At 39.9% G+C, this 7,322-nt stretch overlaps 1 long non-coding RNA gene across 1 annotated transcript; it reads right to left on the bottom strand.

Annotated features, from left to right (window-relative positions):
* Positions 1–1,032: 1,032 nt before the first annotated feature.
* LOC116455059 lies at positions 1,033–6,449 on the bottom strand. The gene is made up of 3 exons (XR_004244291.1): positions 5,043–6,449; positions 4,376–4,488; positions 1,033–2,483 (listed from the first exon to the last, which is right to left on the bottom strand). It is a non-coding gene; the product is annotated as an uncharacterized LOC116455059 (long non-coding RNA).
* Positions 6,450–7,322: the final 873 nt, after the last annotated feature.

Raw genomic sequence — 7,322 nt, forward strand, 5'->3', positions numbered from 1 at the left:
GAAGGTGTCTGAGTTTAGAAATGGACTGTACAGCCAGCTCAGTTATGCTGGAGTCCTTGTTCTGGCCATAGAGCCTTCTAAGGAACCAGTTTTGTCTCTCCTGTCAGGCTGATTTGCAACTACAAGCAAGAGAACCAGGGAAGGACACGAAGCTGGGAGATGTGTTTGAACATTCAAGCTTCTGTGCTACTTCTGAACACTTGCTGCAGAAAATATCAGGAAGGACTAGAATATGGCAAACCATGAAAATTAAAGCTACATTAAGATAAAATACTTCATTCATTCCATCATTAAAGTTTTCCTTGACATAAAATCCCTTGAGCTGAGAGCATAAACTTTTAAATAGGCAAGCCTTCTGCTGGATCAGATGGAAATCTTAACACACTCATCATATAACGCTGGAGCTTTTAATAATTTCCACGAGAACGTCACAATTTAATACTGTGCCGGTTTGGACAAATTTGGAGGAAAAATATCCTCTGATAGAAGGCAGGTTACAACCAGCCTTCCCCCACCATGTTCGGGAAAAAAGAAACTTTCCTCAGAGGAAAGTGAAAGAGATAAAAACTATTTATTTAACAAACACACAGGAAAAGGATAATAATGCTAAATAATAAAACCTCTCACTGTGGAGAGAAACCTGGGAAAATTTCAGAGTCCTTCTGTAGATGGTCTCCCTCCTCCTCCTCGGAGCTGGGTCGGTGTGGGCCCACCTCTGGGCCTCGGTGGAGAACTCAGCCGATGTGTTCTGATGTTGAAACAGTCCAAAAAAGAAGAAAGAAAAAAACCCCAAAGTCCCAGGAAAACAAAGTTCGACTCACCGTCTCCCTCCAGAGAAAAAGTAGCCGAAAGCTGGCTGAAGAGCAAGCAGGGTCCTTCCTCCCACTCCCGCCACTGCAGAACGCAGAGGAGTCTGTGTATCTCTGTGTCCTTGAACAAACTGCTTTGAGAAGTTTGCTCAGTTTTTTTTTCCTCTCCCCCCTCTCAGGCTCAGTTTAAAGCCACAGAAAGGCACAAAATTAATTTCTGGGCATGGAGCAGCAATAGGGGATACACATCATAAAATAGATAGATAGATACCAACCCAAATTATCTTAACTATCTGTTCCAAAGTCACAAAAGTGACAAGTGATATGACAGAGACTTTAGTTTCAGAAAATCAGGTCATTCTAAGGGCATATCAGGTTGGACACACAGAAATCAACATTTTTTTTCACCCTAGGAATGTTTCAAAAGCTGTAGTGTTTGTTTTAATCTGATCCATTTTCTCAGTGTAACCTTTTGCTTCTATATGTACTGAAAATACTGCTTAAATTTTTTTTTGCGATCAACTACTCACAGTAAACATCATGTCTTCTGTTTTCTAGTTAGCATAAAAATGAGTAAATTAGGGGAAAAAATCAGGAATTGATTCCTTCTGTGCTGCATCTCTCAACATCGTTTTTTTTATCTAAAGAAAGATTTGGTATATCTGTGGCAGGATGGTGAAACACTGATATTTCTGTTTAATCCACCCCTGTAAAAGAAGGGTAAACTACTTCAATTTCAGTATTTCAGTGGTAGGATTTGTTTGCTGTGAATAGCCTCACAAAGTTTGTAACACATACCCAAAGCAATAGGTGGATGAATACGTATTACACATTTTGTAACTACACACACAGGCTTTGTCATACTCACCACAAATATAGGCATCATTTTTGAAACAAGTAATTGGATGAGCTGTCCAGTGTTTTATCCTTGACTCCAATGTAAAATTATGATAACAGCAAGTAACCAAACTCTTCACTAGAAAAAGCAAACTTAGAGATAGAGTTCTGGAAAACTCCTAAAGTAAATCAAATATTAAACAAGTTTGTTGTGATTGCTTTAGCCTCTGTTGGATGAAAATTATTTTCATTTAATGTAATAAATTTGTAATACCAGAAGGGATTGCTGTGAGCTGGAATGTGAATTCCACACAGTTCACTGTAAACATGATCTGTTTTTAACTTAAACATCCTAATGACAAGTATTAGGGAAGCAAGATGTCAAGCAGGCATTACAATTCAATGCTCAGTTTCTCCCTTCCCATTCTCCACATATCAAAATACGAAAGAGGTTGCCTTTGCTGCAGCTTGAATGTGGAATCAGTACCAAGGAAATGAATGAGTGGTCAGGCACATTATCCAATAGACTTTATTACACAAAGTTCTGGTGTAAAGAAGGAAGATGCTCCACTGGTTACAACAGCAATTCATAATGCCGTGCAGCAGAACTTGGTGCTTGTTCTGCCTGACATTTCCTTAGCCACATCCCATAATACTGAAGGCCAGACTGAAAGGACGCTTGGGTGTAATGGCTGTAACACTGCTATGCCTGATTTTCAAGTACCCACCTGTGAGAATTCAATAATGCTGAGTCAGCCTTCAGGGACCAGAGGTCTCCTTTGTGAATGGCTACTTCCACCCAAAGTAGACCAGCACTCAGACTGGTTGGATGCAGCTCTGCAGATAGACAGAAAGTTTGGATAAGCTCTTTCAAAAGCATGCCAGAGAAAAAAGTATACATAAGGCAGATCCATGTATGGCTGTGGCCATACATGAAGTTATATGTGCACCAAGTATGTAACTTCTTACATTTCACTACGGCCAACTTCAGACAAATCTGCTTCAACTTAAAAGATTTTGTCATCCAGTGGTTTAACAGTGAACATGGTGGTGATACTGGGTGGATGGTTGGATTTGATGATCTTAAAGGTCCAACCTTAACAATTCTGTGATTATATGACATATGAGATGTTATACAACATAAGCAAAGACCTGTGTGGCTGATTGACTTTTTGCTTCAATATAAACTTGATTGGCATGGTAGTTCTGTAACAGCCTCACAGAACCAGCTAGCAAAGGCATGGCACATAGTTATTGAACACAAATGTTTCTAGATTGTGTCCTCTTAACTTTATAATCACAGTTTAGATTTCCACAGGGTGCAGTGGGAGAAGTAGAAGACTGGCACTCACCAGAGTTTCCATTTTAACAGAGCTTACATCAGTGGGATCCCTCTCATCCTGAAGATTGTTACAAGGCATGTGAGACATCCAGGGTAATGGGGGTGGCAAATTAATTGACATTTTGCCAATGAAATATGATGTCTCCCATATTCTGTGGGTTACAATGGTCCTAAACAAATTAGTTGTACACAAATACATAAATAAATATATGTGTTATCAATGGGTATGTCCAAGGAAATATTTTCCGTACTGATTTCAGAATGGTACCTTTCACATCTGCTAGTCATCTTACTTGGCAAGTCAAGGACAAGAAAATGCTAAAAAATTGCTGATATGATCAGGGTTTGTAATAGTATTTATTTGATTCTAATAGTAACAATGTTAACTTTCCATATTGATTTCTGCATGCATAAACATGCTTCCTACTTATTTCAGTTAGTTAATGTAGTGCTATAAGATACACTGAGGCACCAATGCTAGATACAGAAATCACATAAATGGCTTCTGATTTGGAGTGAATGGAAATCACTTCTCTCCTTCAAGAGAGTATAGAGAGTAACTTCTATTATATAACTAGCTCAACAGCTACTCCAGGATCAGATGGACTAATTCTATAAATGCACTTATTAATCTATGTCGATACATACACAAATAAAGCATGTTTAACAAGTGCATATGTTCAGAGACCTGGAAAATAACAATCTTGAGCAAATTTTGAATAGATCACTGAGCATGTCATAATGTCAGTTATGTTAAATGTCAACATGCTGGTTTCAGATATGGATTTGCAGACCTAGTGTTTCTGAAAATACAAAAAAAAAGTCAAGTCCTGGTATGTGTAGGCATGGTACGTACTAGATGAGATGAATTAGCTACCAGCTGCAAAGATTAAGGTGCAGCTTTGATATAGGCTTAGATGTCAGCAGCAGGGTATGGTGGGGACTTGCACACTTTAGGGTCATGGCTTACATCTGGGGAACAGAATCTCCAATAAAGAGTGAGCTCCTCCCTGCTCCTGTCCCAGTTTGAAAGAGATAGAAATGGAAGATCATTAGCATACAAAAGAGTCTTCAAACAAAATGCTGCCATCTTCAACTCTGAATTGCATGATTTGCTGTTCAAGTTGTGTTTGAGTAGCTGAGTTCTGCATGTTAGGCACCTTACAATACAAATCATTTTACAAAAGCCATGACACTGATCCAGTTTGTTACAGGTGGTGCATATTTGGCCACGTCCCATGCTTAATTCTGGAAGAATTTACAACAGATTAACTTATGATCTAAAAAAATAAAAACTAGTGATTTATGAACTGCTTCATTCAAACTTAATTGCAACCACTATGAAATACACCATGAATTAATTCAAACACAGCTGCACTTCTAATACCTGCTCTGTGCTTTCACACAACCGGTATGTGTAAGTGGGACAGCAAGAATGGATTTTCCCGATATGTGAAAGAAGGGCATTTCTTCCCACAGATCTTTCCAAAGTCAGTGAACCTGGAGGAGAGAGCACATGTGGGAAGAACAATTCAGTGAAAAGTTAGTGAGAAGAGTAAATGGAACAGTACTAAGTTCATTTTTGTACCAATACCAGCAACATCTTTGTATTCCTCCCACGTCACATGACCTTGCTTCCTCTGGGCATACACCTTCCTTTTTTGTCTTATTTCCAAGAGAAGATTCCCCTTCAGCCAAGCTGGTCTTCCGCCTCATCTGCTTGTCTTCCAACATTTATGAATTGCCTGTTCCTGGGCCCTTAGGAGGTGCTGCTTAAAACGTGACCAGCATGGGTGGACCGCAGCACCTTCAAAAGTATTTTCCCAGGGGACCTTAGTCACTAGTTTCCTAGCAGCCTGAAGTCTGCTCTCCTCATGTTCAGGATTGAAGTATTGCTGGCACTTTTCCTCTTGTCAACTAAAATTTTAAACTCAATTGCTTTGTGGTCACCATGGCCAAGATGGCCACCAATCTCCTCTTTCACTCACAAGATCCTCTCTGGTAACAAGCAACAAATCCAGGAGCCCAACTTTCGTAGTCAGCTTTATCATTACCTGTGCAATGAAGCAATCATCAGGTTTTTCAGGAATCTTCTGGCCCTGTTTGTGCCAGCAGTATGGTGTTCCCAGTTAACATCTGGCAAGTTGAAGTCTCCCATAAGAGCATGGGCAGTTGATTTGGAGGTGTCCCTTAGCTCCTTGAAGAATAATTCATCAGTGTCATTGTCGTGGCTAGGTGATCCCCGGTAGACATGTCCCACTGCCTATCACTGGTCACACTGGTTTTCTCATGGTACAGATGGTGACCAGCTTCCAACCTTCTGTTCAACAGACTCTTGACTAGCTACTTGACAGGATTCCAAGTTCACCTGGCTCTCTACTACAGTGAAAGTTTGAGACTCTTGAGACTGTAGTGTCTGAGAACAACCTATCAATCTCTCACTCATTTTCTTGACTATTCTATTCACTTCCTTGTGTAGCTCCTTCACCTGGTGGCACAGCTCATTCTTTTAGAAAAACAATTTCACCACCTCCACTGACTAAACACCCACACTGTTAAACATGTCTTGAGCAACTATGACCATTCTAGCACCAACCTCCTATGACATTATAACTTTATCTAATGGACTGAGCAGCACATAATCAATACAAGGTTCTTCCCTAGTGTCATCACGGATAAATTGTGGTGAGGTCTCTCCTGTCTGTCTCCCTTTTGGTCCTGGGTATGTATGTCAAGGGTCATTAAAAAACCAGTTGAGTCAAATCTTAGCAAATGAGTAGCATATTGATATTCCATAAAGAACAGATGGGTGAAATATTTAAAATGTTAGATACTATTTATAATTTTTATTACACATCCACCATTACCCGACACTGTCTTTTTTAATAGTCCTAATTTATTCAGGCAAGGGACAAGCAGGGTTTACTTAGATACTCAGTTTGTCCCTACCACGTCTCCCCTAAAAACAATTTACTGAGTGTTAATTTCAAGTGACTTGCAAGAGAAAGGTAAATTAAATACCAACTTAATGGTAGGAAAATTTTTGTACGGCCACTGTGTACCTTAGCAGTGAATGCACACTTTCAGGAGTAGAGAGGCTGACGCTTTAAAATCTAAGTTTAGAGAGGTAGCTTATTTCTCTTACAAAGTATGAGTTGATTTCTACTCTGGAAACAGTTGGTTGTCAGGAATAAATATCTATCACTTCCCACTATTCCTAATTTTCAAGGGTATTGCTGCTTTTTTCATGGAGTTAAAGAGGACCTGACCTCTGTTGATCTCTGTGGTCCACTTTGAAGTGCATTGGTGGCCAGTTATTACTGTTTACATGCATTTATATGGTTTGAGGGCTAAAGGGAAAGTAAGTCCTTTTAATGCTAGGTGCTGTTCAAATAAAAATGAAGGGTGGTCCGAGGGAGAGCCTGCAGCCCAGGAATGGCATCAGAATCTGATGTTCTGTACAGTTCCTAAAAAGAGAAAATAAACTAATATTATTATAACAGTAGAACCATGCATATCTATTTTAGCTATTTACAGACTAATTTCAGCAACAGTGAAGGAAAAGTTTCAAAGGCAAAAAGGTCAGGTAGAAACCCTGCCATGGAGGAAAGCCTGTGTAAGTCATGTGCCAAATTTCTTTCTTATCTTCAAAATTTTTTCCCCACAGCTCTACAGGAGTCACATTGCTTCCCCAGGAGAACTGCCACATCTGAAGTGCAATGTTGATACTCTTTAGCACTTGAACCATCATACACATTATGCATGAACAAAAAGTTAGCAATAGAAGGCAATTAAAACTACAAAACATTTGAATTGGCGGAAAAGAATTAATCCTAGAGTCACATGTTGGAAACAACACTTCTTTTCTCTGCCAATGCTGGCTGTTTTCCCAAATTTTACTTTTGCAACAATTTGTACAGGCTACTTTCAAAAGCTCCAAGTTATCAGAACTTTTGGCTCTTTTCAGAAACCTTAAAACATTCTCAAGATTGCCACAAATTTCAGAATTGCATTCTATATCATTTAACAATGTCTGTCTCAATCTCAAGAATGTCTTCCCACCTTTGGAGAAAAATCTTGTGGACCTGCCTCCTTCTGTATAAGAGAGATCCCTCACCCTTTTTCCTCAGGGACCATTTGATAAAGTTAGGACAAATGGGCACAGGATCCAGCAGAGCAGGAATGTCTTCCGTAATTACTCAGGCCGTTTCCATGGATGACAGAGGATGGGCATCCTGGACTCATCCCAGAGCAGAAGAGTCCACAGCTCCTCCATGTTGGGGTCCCTCCCCCGCCGTGTAGCCCTGGGAGAGGGGCCCTGAGGGCACAGACAC

The sequence above is a fragment of the Corvus moneduloides genome, chromosome 1 (assembly GCF_009650955.1).
Source record: "Corvus moneduloides isolate bCorMon1 chromosome 1, bCorMon1.pri, whole genome shotgun sequence".
NCBI classification, from domain to species: Eukaryota; Metazoa; Chordata; class Aves; order Passeriformes; family Corvidae; genus Corvus; species Corvus moneduloides.